Consider the following 26,179-nt stretch of genomic DNA (forward strand, 5'->3'; position numbering starts at 1 on the left):
TTCTGTGTACTGAGAGGCCCATGATGGGTGTGTTGGGCACATACTTTTGTTAGTGGACTTAGACCTCCTGTTTTCTTTTCTTCTCCTGGACGGATTTTTCCTACGATAATTTTTTCTTGATTGGACGCCCCGTTAGGGCGCTGTAACCTCTTGAATTACCTGTACGTCGCTAAACACTATGTTGAACCTATGTTGTGAACAACTTGGAATTTTTGTACTCCTTTCTCTGTACAATCCTCTAATGTACTATGTTATTCTGTACGTACAACTTTTAATAAACAAAGTTTAAAAAAGGCTAAATAAGGAGGAAAGTGTTTTTAATAAGAAACTGAACAAAAAAACAAGAGGAACAAAAGGACCGGTTAGTTTGGAGAAGTTAAGAAGCAACATGAGAAAATATTACTGAAAGAGTAGAGATCCTTGAGACAAACTTTCAGCAGACGTGGTAAGTAAATCTACAGTAACTGAATTTAAACATGCCTGGGATAAAGATATTTGAACTAGATGGGCCAGGTGGTCTTTCTCTGTTGACAGTCTTCTATTTGTATTTTTTTTTAAAGAGGATGTACCACCAGGTACATTCTCTTTAATCTAAACCTAAGAATCGAACGGCGCCGCCACAGAGAAGCAGATGCCGCGGTCCTTTTTTCCGACCGCGGCCCGGTTCCCGTGCACGTTCTGTGCACCGGAACCGGACGGTGCTCAAGCACTGGAGGTAGGCCGGCCCGCCCCCAGTGAGAGGGAATTCCCTCCCCTGTATGACACGGCTCTTTTCATTCTAAGGGAGCCGCGTCATATAGGGGAGGGAATTCCCTCCTACTGGGGGCGGGCTGGCCTACCTCCAGTGCTTGAGTACCGGCCGGTTCCAGTTCCGAAAATTGGACCGCAGCACCAGCTTCCCCGTGGCGAGGCCGTACGATTCTTGGGTTCAGTTTAAAGAGGATGTACCTGGTGGTACATCCTCTTTAAGATGGAAATCACTTTCTATTACTATTCCCAGTTGTGTAGACATAGACTTTACTACATTTTGCAATTTATGCCTTTCAGCTTTTGTCCTTTTTGTGGGAATGGATATTTTTTACTGCTACTTTAATAGAAAAATTTTGTTAAGTGCCATGTCTGCAATTAAGCATGAATATTGATGAAGTTGTGGCACTTCTACTGACATTTTCAGTGCCAAAATGACAGAGAATGCAATATTAATAGAATATCACTTTTTCTATATGGAAATCAATTTGAAATGCAATGAGCATTGTCTTCTAATATTAAGTGCATCATATATTTCATCCAAGCAAAGAAGACCACATAAATAATTTAACTACAATTCATTAAAATTTAAAAAAGAGGAAAAGCAACCTGATCTATGTATCTGTTGCGATTATATAGTGGGGAAAATAAGTTTTTGATACTCTGTAATATTTATCATAGGTACAATTCACCTGCGAATCTTTAAAAAAAAATAGCTTTGCATGAAAAAAGGATTTGAAACAATCGAAAAACATAAAATTAATCTTTGGTGCAGAAGCCTTTGTTTGCCGTTACAGAGGTCACACGTTTCCTGTAGTTCTTGACCAGCAGGGATTGAGTCCCTGACCTCTATACAAATCTTCTCCAGATCTTTGAGGTTTCGGGGCTATCACTGGGTAACATGGAGTTTTAGGCTCCTACAATTATATATTTTTTTTCTTCAAAGATTTTCTATTGCATTCAGGTGTGGAGACTGGCTAGTATGGAAATAGATACACACAACCAATATATTTCAATTTTCTTTATCCAAAAAAATCTTTTAGGATACAAATGCACAATGCTATATTTACCCAACACACATGCTGAAAGTTCAGATGCTGTATGAGAGAACAAAGTCCTTTTTGAAGCTCAATCAGAGCACTGTCATCTCCATGAAGGTGAACGGCGTTGTGGAAGCAGACGTCGGATTCTGCGAAGTTTCGTGGATATACTCCAGTTTCTCAAGCATCATGTGATCATCCCACCACCAGTATAAAAGGCTAGGAAGCATCGCAAGGCTTCCCTGGCTACGGATACAAAAGAATACATAACCAATTCATACAAAATACATGTAAAATTTCATGAATATATTTACTCATTTTAAGCCACATAAACAGTGGCAATACGATCTAAACCTCACTGTATCCACTAAGTATACTGAGCTAAAGAAACACATTAAAACCGCATACTTCATTAGAAGCGTAACTGTCATGTTTTTTTTTTTGTTTTTTTTGCAGAAATCAGTAGTATAAGCGATTTTAAGAAACTCTATAATAGGTTTTATTTGCCAAAAAAGCCTCTTTCTGTACTCAAGAAGCTATTTCCAAGCCTCCCCCCCCTGACTTCTTATCTGTGCATTATCAGGCAAACATGTCTTCATTACAGAGAAGCCAGTGAAGACTGGTTCTGAAGTGTCCATTATATCCTTATGAAGGGGGGAGGGGTCGAGGGAGATGAGTGAGCAGGAAGAGGTGACATGAAGGTCAGCTGTTTGTAGACTGTCTGGGCACCTAAAACGCTGGATTTAGGGGTCAGAAAGGTGCTTATCTATGAACTTACTGAGAAAAGATTGCAGGATGTTGTGCTGTGCAGGACTGCTCCGTGCTCACTCACTCCTCTCAGCCCCTCCCCTCTCCATAGCCACTTAATGGATACAGAAATCCTGCTTCTTCTGCAGTAAGAGGGAAGCTAGAAAAACTGCTTTTTCAGTACAGAAGAAACTCTTTTGGTAAATAAAACCTATTACAGAGTTTTGTAAAATTGCTTGTACTATATATATTTATTGTTTTCAGAAAAATGACCCTGAAATGACAGTTACGCTTAAGACTCCTGGACTCAGCGTCCCCAGGCGCTGAATCCAGAGTTCCTCTTTTTGCAATAGTCTTGTCCTAATCTGCATGAAGCAGGCTAAGAAGGAGAGGCGCCATAGGGTAATAACATCAATACTCGGGTTGGAAGGGGGAGCACCTATGGTAATGCTCACCTTTTTGTGTTGTACAAAGAGTACAACACCTAGTAGCGCTTATCAACGAAGACAGACGGAGTAACCGCAGCAGCCAGTCCCAGAGTTTGCTGTCGAGGATCCTGAGCCACGAGATCCCGTTGCCAGAGAATGGAGATGTGTCACAGCCTCAGAGTTATGACGGGCTAGAGTAGAAGGACCTTGTTCGGCGCTGAACAATACTTAGTTCAAACAGGTATTTTGAAGAGATGATTTATTGTCTCAGAAACAACGCGTTTCGAGGTGTAGTACCTCTTTATCAAGTTAAAAGAGACATCAGATCAGATATATGTCTCTTAACTTGATAAAGAGGTACTACACCTCGAAACGCGTTGTTTCTGAGACAATAAATTATCTCTTCAATATACCTGTTTGAACTAAGTACCGTTCAGCGCCGAACAAGGTCCTACTACTCTAGCCCGGCATAAATCTGAAGCTGTGACACATCTTTGTCCTAATCTGCATGTCATTTTCCCCTTCTATTTCTTCCAAAATCATCCACCGTAGATCGCTAAGGGTATGTTCACATCTCGCTTTTGGCCGCACGTCGGGCTACACATCAGAAATAAGTAAAAAAAAGATGCTGCTATGCAGCCCGGCATGCAGTCGACGGCCACATTGACTTGAATGAGCAGGACGGAGTCATTATGTGACAACGTTCTGCTCATTTGCCAGACGTACACTGCTTTTGTGCAGGACTCAAAACCGTGGTCGACTACGCTTTTGAGTCCTGCACAAATAATAATAATTTTTATTTATATAGCGCCAACAGATTCCGCAGAACTTTACAATTCTGGGGTTACATACATAGACAAAAATCAGACATTACAGAGATATACATATAGTTATCCATACATGAGGAGTGAGGGCTCTGCTCGCATGCATGAGCTTACACACTATCAGGAGGGGGTGCGAGACAAAATGGCATAGGGGCAAAGTTCTTCCTTGTTAGCATGGTCCGGCCATCTTTATAAATAAGGCGGTGCAGTTAAAGGTGGGTAAACCAGTCACCAACCAGTTCCTGCCTGCTACAGGTCTAAGTGCTTGAATGCCTGGCGTATGTATTTGGGGGAGGGAGGGGGGCAATTTAGGGAACCTGGTAAGCCTGTTTGAACAGGTGTGTTTTGAGGGCACGTTTGAAGCTTTGTGTATTGGAGGTGAGCCTGACAGTCTTGGGTAATGCATTCCATAGAACTGGTGCAGCTTGGGTGAAGTCCTGGAGATGGGAGTGAGAGGTGCAGATTAAGGTGGTTGTTAGTCTTAAGTCGTTAGAGGAGCGTAAGGCACGGTAGGACGGTAGACAGAGATGAGGGAGGAGATATAGGGAGGTGCAGCACTGTGGAGAGCTTTATGGGTGAGCAGCAGGACTTTGTATTGTATCCTGTGTTTAATAGGGAGCCAATGTAGTGACTGACACAGGGGGGAGGCATCGGTATAGCGGCTGGACAGGGATATGAGCCTGGCCGCTGTATTGAGAATGGACTGGAGAGAGGAGAGTTTAGAGGAAGGAAGGCCGATTAGTAGGGAATTGCATTAGTCAAGACGGGTGTCAGGAACCGGTGACACCAGACACACAGAGACAGTGCACCCTAAGCTCAGCCCCGCCCACTGACTCTACCTACTTGCCCCCCTAGGCTAAACCCTAGGGCAGCAACTGGGCGGGCGGTCCCTGTACTGGCTTGGTGGGACACAAAGACAAGACAGACAGACAAAACACAATAAAGAATGGTCGACAGTCCGGGTCACAATCGGGCAGCGCAGTACAAAAACACAATCCAACAAGCAAGGTCAATAAACAGGCAATATGGTCAGGGGCAGGCAGCAAGCAGGGATAGTCAGAATACAAGGCAAAAAATAGTCAGAATAAACTAGGAGAACTAAACAGAGGCAGAAGCAGGCTGAGACAAGCTCAATATCCGGCAGTGAGAGGCAGGCTGGCAGACACTATATAGGAGACCAGAGGTCCAGTGCAGGAGCTGATTGGACCAGACCCCTAATCTCCTCAGAACACCTGGGGCAAGAGCAACCTGACCAGACAAGCTAACCAGCATCAGAGTTAACTCCGAAATGGCCAGGAGTATCTCAGGCGGGTGTGGCTGAACAAACACAGAAGGAAATAGGGCAGTGTTCAGACAAGGCCCAGGACACCGCACAAACATACAAAAACACTGAATATCAGCGCCATTTCAAGCGCGCAGCACGAGCCAAGGGGCGCACGGAGTTCCGCACAGGCACATTCATGACAGTACCCCCCCTTTTATGAGGGGCCTCCGGACCCTCACTTGATAAATCAGGTGTAGTTGGAAAATTACCTCTCACCACACAGGTTTGAATGTCACTAGTAATATCGTTATCCGTCTCCCACTCGTCAGTGGACGACTCTGAGATAGAGACAGAAGAGCTACAGACAGAGTTATCATCACCACAATTTTCATTCACATCAGGCACAGGTATGGCAGGTTTATCAGAGGAACAGTGTATGCCCATTTCACCAATGGTTACCTGTGCGCCCAGATGACCTTCCTGGTAGTCATCTGGACGCTGCTGATGTTCAGCCATTGCCCCATCCGTCCCCAGCGAGCAGATGTAGTGACCACTGTTCCCGCAGTAAAAGCACAGGCCATTATGTCTCTGGAATTCTCGTCTGGTCCTGACATTCAATACTCCCAGCTGCATAGGTTCCTCCTCTGAGACGTCAGGGGAGGATAAAGGTTTTTCAGCAGGAAAAGAAGCGGAAGGTTTGAGGAGGTCAGAGTTTGCTTTCGCCCTTTTTCTGTCTCGTAGTCTGCGGTCAATAGAAATGGCCAAAGCCATGGTCTCTTTAAGGGTTGGAGGATCTGGGTGACCTACCCAGGCATCTTTAATGGCCTCCGCCAATCCTTGCTTAAAGAAAGCCTTCAAAGCTGATTCACACCAAGTAGTCATCACACAAAATTTCCTAAACTCAGAGCAATATTCCTCTGCTGGTCACTTACCCTGACGGAGAGAGAGTAGATTGTTCTTTGCCAATGCCATGTGATCTGGTTGAGCATATATAGTACCCAGGGACAAAAAGAATTTCTACAAGCTACTCCATTCCTCCGCCTCAGGAGGGATTTTGAGAGCCCAAGCCTGAGGATCTCCCTGCAGCAGTGAGACCACAATACCAACCTTCTCCTGCTCAGAAGAGAAGTGATTGATCCGAAAAAAACAACATGCAAGCACCCCTAAAGGACTCAAATTTCTTCATATCACTGTAAAGTGAGAAAAGGAGAGAGCCCAGGACTGATCCCTAAAGAACCCCGACTGTAAGGAGAGAGAAGATGAGGAGGAACCAGCAAATGATGCGCTAAAGGAGCGGTAGATAGGAGGAAAACCAGGAAAGAGCAGAGTCCTTGAGGCCAATAGAGCGGAGCGTGGAGAGGAGGAGCTGGTGATCTACAGTGTCAAAAGCTGCAGATAGATCCAGGAGAATGAGCAGAGAATGATCACTTTTAGATTTGGCGGAGAGGAGATCATTAGAGATTTTAGTAAGGGCAGTTTCGGTAGAGTGGTGAGGACGGAAACCGGACTGAAGGGGGTCAAGGAGAGAGTTTTCAGAGAGGCAGCGGGTTAGGCGGGAATAGACCAGGCGTTCCAACAGTTTGGAGATAAAAGGAAGACTAGAGACAGGTCGATAATTGGCTGTACAGGATGGGTCTAGGGAGGATTTTTTCAGTAATGGAGTGATAATGAAGTGTTTGAAAGCCAAGGGGAAGATGCCAGAGGAGAGAGAGGTTGAAGATTTTAGTAAGGTAAGTAGTGACAACAGGAGAGAGAGACTGGACAAGGTGTGAGGGAATAGGGTCACTAGGGCAGGTGGTGGGACGAGAGGAGGAGAGGAGTCTGGAGACTTCCTCCTCTGTTACAGGTTCAAATACTGAGAGGGAAGAGGAGGAAATACAAGAGGGAATGGGATCAACACTACTTGGGGACTGGGAGGTGATCTCCTGACGGATAGTATCTATCTTTTCCTTGAAGTAGGATGCTAGGTCTTCAGCGCAGAGGTTAGTTACGGTTGTCTGAACTTTGGGTTTGAGGAGGGAGTTGAGGGTGTCAAAGAGACGTTTTGGGTTATGGGATAGAGAAGAAATGAGAGGTAAAGTAAGATTGATTAGCAGAATAAAGAGCGGAGTAGTAGCTTCTAAGCACAAATTTGTAATGTAGGAGGTTTGCATCAATTTTAGACTTCCTCCACGAACGTTCAGCACACCTAGAACACCGTCTAGGAAAATTAGTTGAAGGTGTGTGCCATTGTTGTGGTTGTCTGCGTTTTGCTGACTGAGGTGTAAGGGGTGCCATTTTGTCAAGGGTTGTTTTGAGGGTGTTGTGATAGCATTTGGCAGCCAGATTGGGACAGGAGAGCGAAGAGATAGGAGGCAGTGATGACTGTACAAAGTCTGTAAGTTGTTGGGTGTTGAAGGAACGTAAGTTTCTTTACATGACTAAGGTTGGGGTGTCAGGAGGAGAATGAGTATTAGTGATTGACAAGGAGAGAAGATTGTGGTCTGAGAGTCCGGTGGGAGTGTTATTAAGGCGAGAAACTGTGCAAAGTCCGGAGAACACAAGGTCCAGGGTATTCATACCCTTGTGGGTTGGAGAGTTAGAATGCTGAGAGAGGCCAAAGGAGGAGGTTAGGGAAAGAAACTGAGAGGCCGATGGGGAAAGTGGCTTGTCAATAGGGATATTAAAGTCGCCCATGATGAGAGCAGGAATGTCAGAAGACAGAAAGTAAGGAAGCCAGGTAGAAAAGTGGTCAAAAAAGCGTCGTTGTGAACCAGGGGGGGCGATATATGACTGCGACTCTCAGGGAAAAGGGCCAGAAGAGTCTAATGGTGTGCACCTCAAAAGAGGGGAATGAGAGAGGGTACAGGGGGAATTACCTGGTAAGTGCAGTCCTGGGAGAGAAGTACACCCACTCCTCCACCATGTCTGTTATCAGGTCTAGGAGTATGGGAAAATTGAAGGCCTCCATGGCTCAGAGCAGCAGTTGAGGCTGTATCTGACTCTTGAAGCCATGTTTCTTTGAGAGTTAGCAGGTTGAGCGATTTATTGAGGAATAAGTCATAGGTTTCAGTGAGTTTGTTGCAGACAGATCTAGAGTTCCATAGAGCACAGTTAATGGAGATGGGATCTGGCATGCAGGGAATCTTAATCAGGTTAAAAGGGTTTCTGTAGGAGGCTGATGAAAAGAAGCTGTTAGTAAAGGTTGGAGGACCAGGGTTAGGAGAGATGTCTCCAGCAGTAAGCAGGAGCAGAGATAGAGATAGTAGGTGTGAGTAAGAGAGGGAGGGAGGAAGTTTGGAGGGAATGGGAAGAAATGGTTTATTGTATGTGAAAAAGATAGCAGAGGGGGTTAGATCAGCAGGTAGAAGGGAAGGAGAGATAAATAGACTATTGCTTGATATAGGAGTTAGGGGTTTGGAGCAGAGTTTGAGTATTAGGGAAGCAAAAGTGATAGTAAAGTTGAACATTTTTGGAGAGCAGAGGAGTATATGGAATGCAGTTACCTTCAGTTCCAATTCTGGTTTAATTCATCTAGGCACTTTGAGTGGTCAGGAATGACCAGAGCAGTTCACTATATAGTTAGATAACTAGCTGAGAAGTACTACCAGCTGTGAAACATGGGGTGGGTGGGGAAGAGATGGAAGAGGGCAGGGCTAACTGATAGAGAGGAGATTGTAAACAAACTGTTTGGGTTCACTGCTTAGAAAAGAGGGCAATAAAAGTCAATGCTGAGTAGAGCCAGATATCATAACATGAAATTTAAACAATGCAATGGATAATGGGGTGTACGTCCGGCAAATGAGCAGAACGTAGTCACATAATGACTCCGTCCTGCTCATTTAACCCCTTAGTGACCGCCGCACGTATTTTAATGACGGCCACTAATGGGCTTTATTTCGATGCGTACGCCTTTTAACGGCGGACGCCTCGGAATAAATTGCTACCCAGCGGCAGCGGCAGAACGGGGGATCAGCGGTCAGTGTGACTGCTGACCCCCACCTGAAAGTGCCCGGAGCGGAGGATTCTCCGCTCTGGGCAGTTTAACCCGTTAAATGCCGCTGTCAAAGCATGACAGCGGCATCTAACGGGTCCCGGTGGGTCCTGTATGGCGCCGCGGGTATACCAGGGCCGTTTCTAGCACCTTGCAGGCCGGGCCACTGCACGGGGCGCTGACAGCTAGGGGGCGCCCTCCCTCACCACACAGCATCAGTGATGTTCTGCACAGGGCAGCAGGCTCGGACTTTGGAGCGCCCACACACACAGTACCTGGCTCCTGGGGGCTCCTTTGTGGCCTGTGACCAGGGAAGAGGATAGAGGAGGCAGCAGGGACTCCCCCACATTTCCCCCTGTGGCTCTGCAGAGCATCCGGCACAGGCAGCAGCTCCAGTCTGAGAACGTCTCTTCCCCCAACCCGGCCTGCACACAGCTGAGGAGAGCGTCTATGTAAGTGCTGCTGTCTGTCTGGAGGGGGGGAGGGGTCACTGTGGGGGATCAGCAGTGTTGGGGTGTATGTGAATGTGATTGTTGGGTGGGGGGGCAGCTTCATACCCCACAGTCTATACTTTCTCATCTTCCCTCTAACTTTCATCCTTTCCCCATAGCTCTCAAGACTCTGCAGCTTCAGTCAGGAGGAGGGGGTGGGGGAGGGTTATTAGCATAGGACCTGTGCCTGGTGATTTAACCCTTCCTAGACTGCACCCAGCTACAAAAAGCTACTCCACTATATTTGTGTGTAAAGAGTTCAATGTGCAAAGGTATGTGTGATATCCTATGTAATGTATAGTGTGCTGTGTGTGTGTGTGTGATATCCTATGTAATGTATAGTGTGCTGTGTGTGATATCCTATGTAATGTATAGTGTGCTGTGTGTGATATCCTATGTAATGTATAGTGTGCTGTGTGTGTGTGTGATATCCTGTTATGTATAGTGTGCTGTGTGTGATATCCTGTTATGTATAGTGTGCTGTGTGTGATATCCTATGTAATGTATAGTGTGCTGTGTGTGATATCCTATGTTATGTATAGTGTGCTGTATGTGATATCCTATGTAATGTATAGTGTGCTGTGTGTGATATCCTATGTTATGTATAGTGTGCTGTGTGTGATATCCTATGTAATGTATAGTGTGCTGTGTGTGATATCCTATGTTATGTATAGTGTGCTGTGTGACATCCTATGTAATGTATAGTGTGCTGTTTGTGTTCTATGTATGTGTGATGTCCATACTGTGTAGTATACAAGTATAGTGTGTGTATGTATTTGTGTGTGTGTGTATATATAATTGTATGTAAATACATATCTATTGATCTGTCTGTATATACACTAGAGATGAGACAACTTAGGGTAGCTTCACACATACTGGATTCGCAGCAGATCTCACGCTGTGAGTGTGGAAGTGTGATTTGCAATGGGGTTACATACCCACAACTCGCAGCATGAAATCCGATGCGAATCCGGTAAGTGTGAAGCTACCTTTACAGTAAGGTCCAGAACCAGACCCGCATGGTGCAGCTGTTGATAACGCAGCCTGGAAAAGAAAAAAGATACAGCTACAGCATCCGATTCTGGTTCAGGTTCAAACTTACCATGGGTTTATAAGGGCACATCCACACATACCGCATTTGCAGTAAATTTCACGCTGGGAGTATCACAGTGAAATCTGCTGCTATACTGATTTCTATTCCAGTCTATGGCGCTCCATTCTTCCATTCTTCCATTCCTGAGGCGGATTTTCATTCCTCTGGAAGAATGTATAGTGCCATAGACTTGTAAAGGAAATCATTAACTTAGATTTTCCCGATAATGCTACTAGCGGTGCCCGGAAGATGGCAAAATGCTTCCTTACCCTGTGTTCTATGTCTTCTGTAGAAATGTAGGTGCTGAAACGGTCTAATATTTTGGCGCATGAAACAAGCAGAGAGCCGGGAACTAGTCATCTGGGCTGTGACTAGACATGGCTCTCTGCCTGTCCGTGAGCTCTGCAGGATGACTGACAAGAAAAGAGGTCGGTTAGAAGCCTCTTTTCCTGTCAGTCATATCAGAACGCATCCTTTTTTTTTTTAACGTACACAAAAATTCTGTCTACTGTGTTTTTGTGTATGTTAAAAAAACAGAAGTCAATGGAAAAACAGATCAGAACGAATGCACACGAGCATCCATTTTTCCATACATTTTTTTATCTGTTTTTTGGAAAAACATCGCAAAAAAGTAGTGTGAACCCAGCCTTAGTAAATTCAGAGGGGCCTGCTCCGGAACCAATGCGCCTTCAACTACAACAGCTGCAAACACTACAACTCCCAGCATGTACTGAAAGTCCACAGCCCTCAGAATATACTGGAAGTTGAAGTAAAAATGAACAGACACCTCAAGGTGTTGTCATCTCACAAGCTATAACTTCCAGCATACCCTGAGAGCTTCATAAGTGTAAGGCATTCTGAGAGTTGTAGTTGTTATTTAATGAAGCTGTGGTGTCTTTTCTCACTGGTTCCTTCTGTAGGTGTCCCCCAGTATCAGCCCTTCCAGGAGTCCAGGACACATGTTCCATATAGGGGTGCTCTGCAGTGTGTGTCCCACCCAGACCTCGCACCTCACTCAGCAGTGATTGATAGCGGCCCCCCCATTAATAGGAGGGGGGGGGGCGCTTTTCTCAAGAGTCGCCCTGTTGCCAAAATGGCCTAGAAACTGCCCTGGGGTATACTCACTAGAGATGAGCGAATCAGCCGGATTTCTGGTTCGTATGAAATCGATCGCGACATCCCGTGGCGAATTCCGGCCCCCCAATGTTGCCATGGTGATCCCGGGGTCCTAATGAAGGCCCCCGGGCTCACCATGCATATGCCATCCTGCTGACAGGGGTGGCTGTGGCTATTGCCTGTCAGCAGGATGGTCACATAATACAATAAACTGTACTGCAGAAGCAGTACAGTGTATTGTATCAGTGATCAAAGTGTTACACTAGTGTACAGTAATGTATACTAGTGTAAAAGTAAAAAAAAGTCCACCAAACATGATCCCCCCAGCCTCGCCCCATAATAAAAATGCATTACATTTGGTATTTGGTATCACTACCAAAATTATATCGCATGACACACGCTGTAAAAAAAAAAAAAAAAAAACAGTACCAGAATAGCTGTATTTTATCACCTTTCTTTAGAAAATACGTCATAAAGAGATCAAAAAGTCATATACATATAAAACTTGGTATCAATAGAAACTACAGATCTTCTTGCAAAAAATAAGCCCAAAACCAGCTCTGTCGCGCAAAAGATAACACTATGGATCTGGCAATGTGGCGACAGTTTTTGTGGGTTTTTGCTAGGAAGATAGTTTCTATTGCGCCAAAGTGGTATTAGTTAAAAAAAAACCAGATAGCCAGTAAACACCCCCAGATTGCCAGTTACCACCCCATATAGCCAGTAAACACCCCCAGATAGCCAGTAAACACCCCCAGATTGCACGTAACCACCTCATATTGCCCTAAACCACCACAGATAGACAGTAAACACCCCCAGATTGCCCATAAACACCCCAGGTTGCCACAGACTTCTCGTACCACCCCAGATTGCTCGTCACCCCCCCAGATAGTAAGTAAACACTCCCAGGTTGCCCGTTACCACCCCAGATTACCTGTAATCTCATAAAAAAAAATAATTTAGCAACTGCGCTATTCTAATAACCGATACTAGCTGCGGTTTTGCTCCAGCAAAATGATGCTCCTTCCCTTCTGAGCACTGCTGTGTGCCCATACAGTGGTTTATGCCCACATATGGAGTACCGTTGTACTCAGGAGAACCTGATTTACAAATTTGGGGTGCATTTTCTCTCTTGTTTCTCATGAAATTGAGACATTTTAAACTTAACAAACATATTATTGGAAAAAATTAATTTTTTTTCATTTTTACTTTCTGATTTTGAATACTTTCCTCTAATACCTGTGGGGTCAAAATGCTCACTGCACCCCAAGATGAATTCTTTGAGGGGTACACTTTCCAAAATGGGATGACTTTTGGGGGGTTTCTCTTCTGCAGACACTACAGGGGCTCTGCATACGCACCTGGCGCTCGGAAACTTCTTCAGAAAAATCTGCACTGCAAATTCTAATTGGCGCTCCTTCTCTTCTGAGCCCGGCTGTGTGCCCATACAGGGGTTTATGCCCACATATAGGGTAACGTTGTACTCAGGAGAACCTGTGTTACAGATTTTGGGGTACATTTTCTCTCCCTTTCCTTGTGAAGTTGAGAAATTTCAAACTAAACAAACATATTATTGGAAAAATTCTAGTTTTTAATTTTACTGTCAAATTTTGAATACTTTCCTCTAATATCTGTGGGGTCACAATGCTCACCGCACATCAAGATGTATTCTTTGAGGGGTGCACTTTCCAAAATGGGGTGACTTATGGGTCAGTTTCACTCTGCTGACACTACAGGGACACTGCAAACGCACCTGGCGCTCAAAAACTTCTACAGCAAAATCTGCACTGAAAATGCTAATTGGTGCTCCCTTTCTTCTGAGCCCTGCTGTGTGCCCATACAGTGGTTTATGCCCACATATGGGGTCCTTTTCTACTCGGGAGAACCTGTGTTACAGATTTTGTGGTGCCTTTTCTCTCCATTTCCTTGAGAAATTGAGAAATTTCAAACTAAACAAACACATTATTGGAAAAATTCTAGTTTTTCATTTTTACTGTCTAATTTTGAATACTTTCCTCTAATACCTGTGGGGTCAAAATGCTCACTGCACCCCAAGACATATCTTTGAGGGGTTAACTTTCCAAAATAGGGTGACTTTTGGGGGGGGTTCACTTCACTGGCACTACAGGGACACTGCAAATGCACCTGGCGCCTGAAAACTTGTACAGCAAAATCTGCACTGAAAATGCTAATTGGCACTCCTTCCATTCTGAGCCCCGCTGTGTGCCCATACAGTGGTTTATGCCCACATATGGGGTACCATTGTACTCAGGAGAACCTGCGTTACAAATTTTGGGGTGTTTTTTTTCTCCTGTTGCTTGTGAAAATGAGATACTTTAATCTGAATAAACATATTATTTGAAAATTTCTATTTTCCATTTTTTGTAGCCTAATGGGCCTAATTCCTCCAGCCCCTGTAGGGTCAAACTGCTCATTAGATTAATTCCATAGGGTGTGTAGTTTCCAAAATGGGATCACTTATGGGGGTTTCAAGTATACAAGCCTCCTAAACCCACTTAAAAAAAAGAACTGGTCCCTAAAAAAACTGTTTTGGAAATTTTATGAAAACTTGATAATTTGCTGATACATTTCTAAGCCCCGTAACACCCAAGAAAAGTAAAATATGAAGCCAGAATAAAGAGGACATATTGATAATGTGACTTACTAACTAATTTATGTGATATGACTTTCTTTTTTTAGAAGCAGAGAATTTCAAGGTTTGTAAAGTGCAAATTCTTCAAATTTTTCATGATATTTTTGTTTTTCACAAAAAACACAAAAGATAGTGACCAAATTTTTCCATTAACACAAAGTACCATATGTGACGAAAAAACAATCTCAGAATTGCTAGCATATGTTAAAGCATCACTGAGCTATAAGTGCATAAAGTGAGACAGGTCAGGTTTTGAAAAATAAGCCTGGTCATTAAGGCCCAATTAGGCTTGGTCCCTAAGGGGTTAAGTCAATGTGGCCGTTGGCAGCACGCCGGGCTGCACGGCAGCATCCTTTTTTCACTGACTTCTGATGTGTAGCCCGACGTGCGGCCAAAAACGAGATGTGAACATACCCTAACCTGGTGACGCTGCTCTGCAAAATGTTTTTGAAGGAGACAGCACTTTATGAAGTGAAAAAAGCAGTGACCTTTAGTCACACCTTATGTTGCGACGTATCGGCTATACACAGTAGCCTTTCTCAAGCATTAAAATATAAAAATGTAAAATATCAGGTTCCATAATTATTAGTATTCATAAACAAGTGACATAGGGAACGATCCCCAAACCGATCGCTCTATAAACCCCAATATTCAATATGTAAACAATAAGTATGCAGGTGATATTCATGTGCTATAATATACAAAATAAAGGAAAAAGGGAGGGATGTTATTACCTAACACACAAGGATGAATGGCATCCCATTACTCCAGATACAATCAGCAAAATGGCACGGAAGCAGCAACTACAAACAATCCGTGTCACTAACAAATTCCCGCGCATGCGCACAAGGATTGGTAGTGTCACGGCAGCCATCTTGAAAAAGGGCTGTAATGCCAGGAGCTCAGTTATGGTGAGTATTATCGGTAGTAATAAACTATAGATGCGAATCACCCAAGGTCCCAGCGACGCGGGACCACGATGGGAAGTAATGTCGCGCCTACATATGCAAATATGTACAGTGGTACCTTGGTTTAAGAGTAACTTGGTTTAAGAGCATTTTGGTTTAAGAGCTTACAGTTTTTCAAAATTGTGACTTGGTTTAAGAGCATTGCTTTGGTTTAAGAGCTCCCTATACTGGGTGGGAGCGCGAGTGGAGAAGGGGCATGGTCTGCATAGCGGGGTCTACAGCACTGTACTCTGACCCAGGGAGTGTCCATCACCTTTCAAATCATAGCAGATCCACTTCAGGCTGAGGCTTGCATCTGGGGACAGGACTAAGGGGGTAATCTCTCCATAGCTGTAACCCCTCTCTCCCCAGACAGATAGTGCTGCATGTATGTGCCCACATCTGCCCTGCTCATTCCTTTATGCTCCCTGCAGTCTCTGTAAGTCCTTGTGTTTCCCATCCTCTCCATTACTGTACAGTAACTTATAATATCACATATTCTGCTGTTTCTGAATGTTTGTTTCGTCTGTTATACGTTATTCAGAATAATAAATGATTATTTTTGGGGTGTGGAACCAATTGTCTGCATATCAGTGATGTCTTATGGAAAAATTTGCTTTGGTTTAAGAGTGGATTTGGATTACAAGCACAGTCCTGGAACAAATTATGCTCGTAATCCAAGGCACCACTGTATATGGCGGCATTGGAGGATATGCACATCTATGTATCCCACCACTTTGGGCATGTCCTGAGGTGGTGTAGAAATGAGCGTACCGGTTCACCCTGTATGGGATCCGGTTTGGATTTTCCCATACCGATCGGATTTGGAAATCCGCTCCAATTTTTTTTTCTTGCTTTTTAAAATGCCAGCCGCCATTCTAGAAAGCAGGATGTTTTCTGGGCGGGAAAAGTGCTTTCCCATGATGCCCGGAACACATCCAATCAGCAGGGATCTTGTACTAGCCCACCCCCTGTGTGACGTCGGTATTGCTTTAAAAGAAGCGCACCACACAGTGTGTAGAGGGAGAGAGAGAGAGAGGAAGCAAGCTGCTGTTGTGTACTACAGACTACTAAGAAGATATTGTGGGAAAGGAAAGGAGGCAAGAAAGGTAGGAAAGCGGAGAGGAGAAACATCTAGTGATTGAGAGAGAAATATAGACCGGGCGAAAGATAGATAGATTAGGCATTGGACAGAAAAGGTTGCACGGAACCAAAACATGCAGTACAGATATACAAGTCCTATACTTCTAATAGTGTGTATATCACATCTGTGTTATCCTGAAAGACAAAAATACCTGGTTAAGGTGTATAGCATTGTATCTTTAAAAAAAAGTGCTATATACCTAATTTCTATACTTGGACCCTTCTGATTAAAAGTGTGTTTATCACATCCGTCTTATGCTGAGAGACTAAAATACCTGGTTCAGGTGTATAGCATTGTATCTTAATAAAAGTGCTATATACCCAATTACTATACTTGCACCCTTCTGATTGAAAGTGTGTATATCACATTCGTCTTATCCTGAGAGACAAAAATACCTGGTTCAGGTGTATAGCATTGTATCTTTAAAAAAAAAGTGCTATATACCCAATTTCTATACTTGGACCCTTCTGATTAAAAGTGTGTATATCACATCCTTCTTAGCCTGAGAGCCAAAAATACCTGGTGCATAGCATTATATCTTAAAAAATTGCTATATATATATATATATATATATATATATATATATATATATATATATAGACAATTTCTATAGTTGTCCTATATATTACAAGTCCTATATATATATATATATATATACAAGTCCTATGTATTACAGAAAATACTCTCATTCTCATCTACCAAGTGTAGAAATCATAATTTGAATATAAAGTCATAGCACAGCGGCAGCAGGAAACCTCACAAAGCGTTTCGGGCAGAGAGTCTGGCTCAAGGGGCATAAGAGAAAGTAGCACAGGAAGAGGGTCCACGGGTAGGCCTGAGCTTCCTTTGTCACACCAGGGTCCTGTCCACACGTCTAATTCCACAGTCCTGGAGTGGCTGGCTCACACTTCGATGTCCACAAGGATGAGTAGTGAGACAGACAGCCAGGTATCTGTGGGTACCTCGGACACGACCCTGACTTGGCACGGGCACGCAGCAATTCTCCCACGTCCTCCATCTGACATCCTCAGCAACATCCCGCTAACTTTTGACCCGCCGCATGCAGGGGAACTGTAGGTGTCCATGAGCGGCCAACTGCTCTTTGATGACGATAAGCACGTGGGGGAAGAGACAGGGGACAATCAAGTGCAGGGCATGGCTGTGTTGGAGGCGATATCAGAGCAGGCCCATGTTAGGCCTGGCAGGAGAGCAGTAGGCAGTAGACGAGAGGGCTGGGCAGGAGCCTGATGAGGATGATAGCATCATTCTGGAACAGGATGATGCTACATCAGATGTTACATGGGATCCACGGCAGGATTTGACATATTTAATGGATTCGTCAACCGGGAATCCGTCCGCCAGCAGGCCCGCCACAACTAAAAAGCAGACAGGCAGCAGTAGTCAACTAACAAGTCGGAAGCATAACCGGGACAAGCAGATGACCACTGGGGAAACCTCCTCCACTGCCGGTCCTAGTATCGGCAGCGCCCGCCCATCCTCGCAGCCTGTTGGTACTAGACTCTAAACCTCGCCTGTGTGGCAGCTTTTTAAAAAGTGCCCGGAGGATACCTATGTGGTCATCTGTCATCTGTGCGACAGGCGCATTAAAAGAGGCAAGAGTTGCCATCCTGGCTCCAGCGCCATGGCTGCCCATATGAAGCGCCACCACCTTTCCGCCTGGGAGAAACGGGGTGATAGTGGGTCACAGCAGGCCCAGGCAGAGCCGCGGTCAACAGCAACAGGAAGCAGCAGTAGTCAGGGGGGCCTTTCACAGAGTCAGACCTCCTCTGTGGAATGGAGTGTGTCTTCACTCCCTTCTTCGGCTGGTGGCCCCTGTGTTGCTAGCAGTAGGCAGCCTGTCACCATGGAGTCCTTATACCGGAGGCAGACATATGCACCCAGCAATCCCGCAGCAGTCAAGCTGAACGCCTACCTGGCCAAGTTGCTGGTGCTCCAGGCTCTGCCATTTTAAAGTTGTCGACTCGGCACCTTTCCGTGAACTGATGTCGTGTGCTGAGCCATGGTGGAAGGTGCCAAGTCTACACTACTTTTCCAACACAGCTATCCCGGACATGTATAGCTATGTTCGCGAAAAGGTTGTTGACTCGCTGAGCCATTCAGTGAGCAGATATGTACATTTAACCACAGACATCTGGAGCTGTGATTAAGGACAAGGGCAGTATATGTCCATTACTGCTCAGTGGGTAAATGTAATATGGCCGGCGGCCCCCCAGCAACTTGGCCAGGGAAGGGCGATGACACCACACCGTTGTCACAGCAGGGTTCCTGTGTCGGGGTCCTCCTCCACCTCCTCCAGTAGGTCCAAAACCTCCTCAACCACTAGTGTTCCTCCCTTGTACCACTTGGGTGTAGCACGGAGGTGTCACGCTGTGCTGCATCTAGCCTGCCTGGGTGAAAGGAGACACACAGGGGAAGAGCTGCACTGCCTGCTCGAGACAGAAATCCTCTTGTGGCTGACTGCACGCCATCTTAAAGTTGGGACGGTGGTGAGTGACAATGGGAGCAACATTCTCTAGCGTTGCGTCGAGGAGGTATGAGGCACGCCCCGTGTATGGCACATGTTTTAAACCAAATAGTTACACACTTTCTAAAGTCTTCATCCCATTTACAGACTGTGCTGTCAATGGCTCGAAAGCTGTGTAACTATTTCAGCCATTCAAGTCACTCTCACCACATCCTCCTCGACCTGCAGCGGAGGAATGGTCTTCCCAACCATCGTCTCATTTGCGATGTAGCCACGCTGTGGAACTCCACCCTCCACATGCTGGACCGGCTCTATGAGCAGAGGAAGGCCTTGACTGATTTCCTCTTGATGCAGGCGGACACGGTGACTCCCCTGTATAACCTGGAGCTCGGCCAGTGGCAGCTCATGCGTGACACCTGCCGCTTGCTACGACCCTTTGAGGAGGCCACGTTTCTGGTCAGTGGGCAAGACACAGGACTGAGCGCCATCATACCCATGCTTCATGTACTGGAGCTGATGCTGATGCGACTCAGTGGCGAGGGAGGAAGAGGTCTTGCCACTGTCACAGCCTGGGTCGCTGGAGGAAGGCTTGGCGGAAGAGGAGGGAGAGGAAGTTGAGGAGGAGGAGGACCTGAATGCACAGAAACTCTTAGGGAAGACGGGTGGAGGAGAAGGAGATAAGCCTTCCTGCCAGAACAAAGGGGGGCCAGAGGAGGATATGCAGGGCTATGAGGAGGATGGAGGCAGTACCCATTGGCAGAATGCTGTGGAGACGGAGGCGGGGACTCCTTCACACTCCCTGGCGGAAATGGCTAAGCGCATGTTGATATGCTTTCGGGCTGACCCACGCTTGCAAAGGGTTCTTCAACTGGACGAATTCTGGCTGGCCACACTACTGGACCCACGGTATAGCAACAAGCTGTGTGAATTCATTCAACCTTCCCAACGGGAGGAAAAAATGAATTATTATAGAGAGGAGCTGAGTGCACAGTTAGTGGCAGCCTTTGAAACACAACGCTCTCATTCACTCCATTCCCACCAGGGCCACACCAGCAGTGCTGCCTCCTCCACATCCTCCTCTAGAAGCTTGGGTGGCATGAGCAGCGGCACCAGTCTGAGCCTGATGTCCATGATGCACACTTTCATGCAGCCACAGGCAGGGGTAACAGGGGCACCTGCACAGCAGCAGGACATGGCAGCACACCTCAAACAGCAAGTACAGGTGTTTTTGGACTTTACGTTGCCACCTAATGTCCCCAAACCCCTGGACTACTGGGTGGGAAAATTAGATGTCTGGCCACAACTCACTGAATTTGCTTTGGACATACTCTCCTGTCCGGCCAGCAGTGTGTCATCCGAGCAAGTTTTCAACGTGGCAGGTCATATTGTCAGTCCCAGGAGAACCAGATTGTCCTGTGATAGTGTGGCCTATTTGTGAACTAGACCGTACCGGTCATTCCACCATTCCTGCTGCTGCCGCCCTGCTACCTCTCGCCTGTCCATGGACCTCATTATTCTGCTTCCACTGCTCATGTCACTCCATTACAACTGCTGCTCCTGCCCTGGCCTCCATGTTGGCTCCTGTCGCTCCTGCCCTGGCCTCCATATAGGCTACTGCTGGGCCTTCACTGGCCTCCATGTTGACTACTTCTGCTCCTGCCCTGGACTCTATGTTGACTACTGCTGCTCCTGCCCTGGCCTCTATATAGGCTACTGCTGGGCCGTCACTGGCCTCCATGTTGACAACTGCCGCTCCTGCCCTGGCCTCTATGTTGGCTACTGCCGCTCCTGCCCTTGCCTCCCTATTGGCTAATGTTGCTCCTGCCCTGGCCTCCCTGTTGGCTACTGTTGCTCCTGCCTGGCCTTCATGTTGGCTACAGCTGCTCCTGCCCTGGCCTCCCTGTTCGCTAGTGTTGCTCCTGCCTGGCCTCCATGTTGGCTACTAATGCTCCTGCCCTTGGCTCCATGTTGGCTACTGCTGGGCCTTTACTAGCATCTAGGTTAACTACTGCTGTGCCAGCCCTTGCCTCAATGATGGCTACTGCTTGGCCTTGGCTGGCATCTAGGTTGACTACTGCTGTGCCTGCCCTTGCCTTAATGTTAGCTACTGCTGGGCCTTGACTGGAATCTAGGTTGACTACTGCTGTGCCTGCCCTTGCCTCAATGTTGGCTACTGCTGGGCCTTGACTGGCATCTAGGTTGACTACTGCTGTGCCTGCCCTTGCCTCAATGTTAGCTACTGCTGGGCCTTGATTGGCATCTAGGTTGAATACTGCTGTGCCTGCCCTTGCCTAAATGTTGGGTACTGCTGGGCCTTGACTGGAATCTAGGTTGGCTACTGCTGTTCCTGCCCTTGCCTCAATGTTGGCTACTGCTGTTCCTGCCCTTGCCTCAATGATGGCTACTGCTGGGCCTTGACTGGCATCTAGGTTGACTACTGCTGTGCCTTCCCTTGCCTCAATGTTGTTCACTGCTGGGCCTTGACTGGCATCTAGGTTGACTACTGCTGTGCCTTCCCTTGCCTCAATGTTGTTCACTGCTGCGCCTTGACTGGCATCTAGGTTGACTACTGGTGTGCCTGCCCTTGCCTCCTTGCTGGCTACTGCTGCTCCTGCCTGTCCTCCATGCTGGCTACTGTTGCTCCTGGCTGGCCTCCATGTTGGCTACTGTTGCTCCTGCCTGGCCTCCATGTTGGCTACTGCTGCTCCTGCCTGGCCTCCATGTTGGCTACTGCTGCTCCTGCCTGGCCTCCATGTTGGCTACTGCTGATCCTGCCTGCCCTCCATGTTGACTATTGTTGCTCCTGCCTGGCCTCCATGTTGGCTACTGCTGATCCTGCCTGGCCTACATGTTGGCTACTGCTGATCCTGCCTGGCCTCCATGTTGGCTACTGCTGATCCTGCCTGCCCTCCATGTTGACTACTGTTGCTCCTGCCTGGCCTCCATGTTGGCTACTGCTGCTCCTGCCTGCCCTCCTTGTTGGCTACTGCTGCTCCTGCCTGGCCTCCATGTTGGCTACTGCTGATCCTGCCTGCCCTCCATGTTGGCTACTGCTGCTCCTGCCTTATCTCCATGTTGGCAACTGCTGCTCCTACCTCGCCTCCATGTTGACTACTGCTGCTCCTGTACTGGCCTCAAATGACTATTGCTAGACCTCCACTGACCTCCAATGACTACTGCTGCTCCTTCACTGCATTTGTGACCTTTTACCTACATAGACCCTGTAATGGTGAGTTTCCTGAATAGACCCTGTAATGGTGAGTTTCCTGCATAGACCCTGTAATGGTGAATATTGAAGTCTAAAAAAAAAATTTACTTTGAGATATCAAAAAGATAATGATGTTACTGACATGTAGAACCCTAAATGGTGGAGCTACATAGATCATGTCTTCATAATCTGGAAGGGCACAAATGACCAGCTAATATCATTTTACAAACTATCTTAATACCATAGTTAAGTTCACATATGTAGCATTGGAAGAAGGCATACAATTTTTGGACACTTGGGTCTACATTGAGGGCGACAAGTTATTGACAAACCTATATGGGAAGCCAACTGATAGGAACAACTTACTCCTTTTTTATAGCCTCCATATAGTCAACTGCTAAGAGTGACCAGGATAGTGCAAGATCAGACAGGACTCCCAAAAAGACAATGTGTGAAAAATTCAGGGCAAGGAAATATCCTACATGTTGATTACGCAACAGAGAGAGAAAGCCACATTCCCTAGACTGACTTTGGATGTACAGGAGGCAAGGACCAGTCTCCGCATGACAGTCATCACCACATATTTCTATGCCAGTAGACATGTTTCACAAATACTTCCGAGGGAATGGGGCACACTGGAGAGGGCATTGCCAAGGATTGAGGAATTTAATACAGTCCCGAGAATGGCATATAGGAGGCCTAATAATCTGAAGGATACCCTAGTTAGGGCAGATTTAGGTCCTTCATCCATTACTACTCAGGGATACCTTAGGGCCCCCAAAAATGGCTGCTTTCCCTCTCTGTGATGCAGTAATTGCTCCCTGATGTTAAAGGGCCCCATTTTTAAACACCCCTCGACAGGACAGATCTAAAAAATTTGCAGCTATTTGACATGTCTGACTAACTTTGAGAATGAGTGAGGCGCCAGAAGTTGCCGAAGCCTCTCTCGTTCTCCCGGCAGCCAAGTGTCTCTGAGCCTCTCCGATGAGACGCTCGGCTGCTAGGGAGAGGTTCGGCGATCTCCTTCTCCAGCACAGGTAGTGCCTGCTCCGGGAAAGGTACCTGAGTCGCGCGGAGGCCAGGAACGGGCCCTAGGTGAGTTATATATTTGTGTTTTTTTTTTATCTAACTGCCGTTAACCTCCTCCTGACCACAGGGGTTAAGGTTTTCCGGCGTATAAGGCAAACCCCTGACAATCTGCTTAAAAGTCAGGGGTCATCTTATACGCCCAGTCGCCTTATACATCGGAAAATATGGTAGTAGCAATTTTATTTTGTTCATCACTAGACAGCTTAACATCCAAGTAGTGTGCATGGCAGGGGCGGACAAAGACTGCAGAGGGCCCCTGTGCAAAAATGTGTTTGGGCCCCCATAACTTATTCGTATCTCCACCTTTCTGCCTTAAAGGTGCACACATATGTACGCCCGGGTAACCGGTACATGTGTCCTGGTTTCTTGGGAGGGCCCTACAGCACAGATGCCAGGGCCCTCTAAAGGACTGTACTGCAGTCTGTGCAGGCCTTAAAGGGGTAGTGCGACGGTAAACAATTATTCACAGAATAACACACATTACAAAGTTATAGAACTTTGTAATGTATGTTATGTCTGTGAATCGCCCCCTTCCCGTGTCCCACCACCCCCGCATGTGTACCCGGAAGTGTGGTGCATTATACATACCCGATCCGTGTCGCCCATGTCCGCCATCTAGTGCCAAGACGTCATCTTCGGACGGACGGCCGAACCGCTCCGACCGTCCCTAGTGCCGGACGCCTTCTGCAGCGTCTTTAGATGCTCAGCCGCGATTGGCTGAGCATAACTGTGCTGAGCACAGTTATGACGCAGCAGAGGGGGACCGGCATCAGGGACTCGGCCGGCCTCGGCCAGAGCGATTCGGCCGGCCTCCCGAAGATGACGTCTTGGCACAAGATGGCGGACGGGCGCGACACGGATCAGGTATGTATAATGCACCAAACTTCCGGGTACACGTGCGGGGGTGGTGGGACAAGGGAAGGGGGCGATTCACAGACATAACATACATTACAAAGTTGTATAACTTTGTAATGTGTGTTATTCTGTGAATAATTGTTTACCGCCGCACTACCAATTTAATGAGGGATTGGGGTACCTGTGGCTAACCAATAGAGCTGATCATAAAGGGCACCCAAATAAAGAACCCATCAGAAGCGACATGCTGACCTGGTCCCATGCCGTACTAATGAATCTGTGACAACAACTCCTGAAATAACAATAGCTACAACTCTTAGAATGCCTTACACTTATGAGGCTTTCAGAGAATGCTGGGAGTTGTAGTTTCTGAGGGGACAACCCCTTGCGTTGCCTACTCATTTGCAGTAAATGCTGGGAGTTGTGGTGTTTGCAGCTGTTGTACTTGGAGAGTCCTGGGTACATTATACACTGGAGGCTTTGTGGGAAATTAGAATATATAGCTGTGGAAGTGACCCCAGAACAGCAGTAATGGGGGTTAGAACACATGGGCCATTAAAGGAGAAGTCTGGTGAAAATGATGGCAGGGGGATGCTCAGTGTCCCTCCAGTGCCCTTTGTTCCTCAGTGTCCCCCTGCCATCATCCTTTCCAGCACTCACAGCCCGCACAGCTCTGGGAGTCGGGTCGTGACATCACCATTTTATCCAGGAAGTGAAGCCTTGATACAGTAGTAAGTGCAGGGGAAAAAAATGTTATAAGCATTTTCCGTAATAAGTGTATATTGGTGATTTGTATAACTTTTGGGGGGCAATACACTACTTAAATAAAAAATTTCGACGGACTTCTCCTTTAATCACTGTTTGGGCACAGGTGGGGTACATGTACTGTATGTGGCTGCTTAGGGGGAAGATGAAAGAAAAAAAACAATATGCTGCAGGGGGAGGGAGGTAAAGAAAGGCATAAACTTACAGCATGGAGAGGGGGTCTGTGCTTTCTCTTATACAGTCCACCCTCTATCTTACAACTTCCAGCAGCCTGACAGACACACTGACAATAATCACTTCCTGTCAGAGCTGCCGCTGTTGCTCCTCTTTACAGTCCAGTCCCTGGCAGCCATAATCCTACAGAATCCCTCCAGCCCCTGTCATCACATGCTCTCTCTCTCCTCTCCTCCTCACACAAGGTATGCTGGACAGTGGAGTACAGGAGGGAGAGGGGCTGTCACCATATGCTCCCTGTCCTGTCACACAAGGTATGCCCGACAGTGGAGTAAAGGAGGGGAAGAAGCTCTCAGCAGCAGCATGCAGGAGCAGAGAGAAGAGCCAGGCCCGGCCAGGCACAGCATCCAGTGACTAAGTGGGCCCCCCAGGAGCAGGGGGCCCGCATTTCCCGGGTGCTGATGCCACCTGGGGGGCCCACTACAGACATGTGCCATGCTGAGCTTACACTTTAGAGTCTGAGCTGAACAGGCTGCACAAGAGATATGTCTGCCCCTGGTGCATGGTTCTCATTGCACTCAAGAGAGAATTCAATGAGAGGGTGACAAGAGTTAAGATATGTGATGAATTCTTCTAGCGTCTCTCTATTCCCTCACCACAGCATACATACGTTATCCACATACCTGAGCCAGAGATGGACAAACTGGCTATCTGAATGACGATGTATGTAAGATGTCTCAAAATGAGACATAAAAATATTTGCTACACCTGGAGCCCCATCTAGGTCCCCTGTAGCTGCAAGTAGTAGTCCTCACCAAATTTGAAATAATTCCGGGTAAGTATCACGTCTAACAGAGACATGATAAACCCAATTTTCTCATTACTGAGATCAGCGTTGAGGGACAGCAGTTCTCTCTGTCATCGCCTCTCCGCATGGGATGTTGGTATACAGACTTTTAATGTCCATGGTAAAGAACCATTGAACATCTTTAACATCCACCTCTTGTATGATCTCTAAAAAATGTTTTGTATCTCTTAAACAATTGGGAAGATTTTTCACGTGTTTTTCTGCAGAAAACCATCTTCATATATCGCTGCCAGGTGGAAGATGGAATTCACACCAACACGATCGGCCA

This window comes from Dendropsophus ebraccatus, chromosome 6 (assembly GCF_027789765.1).
Source record: "Dendropsophus ebraccatus isolate aDenEbr1 chromosome 6, aDenEbr1.pat, whole genome shotgun sequence".
NCBI lineage: Eukaryota > Metazoa > Chordata > Amphibia > Anura > Hylidae > Dendropsophus > Dendropsophus ebraccatus.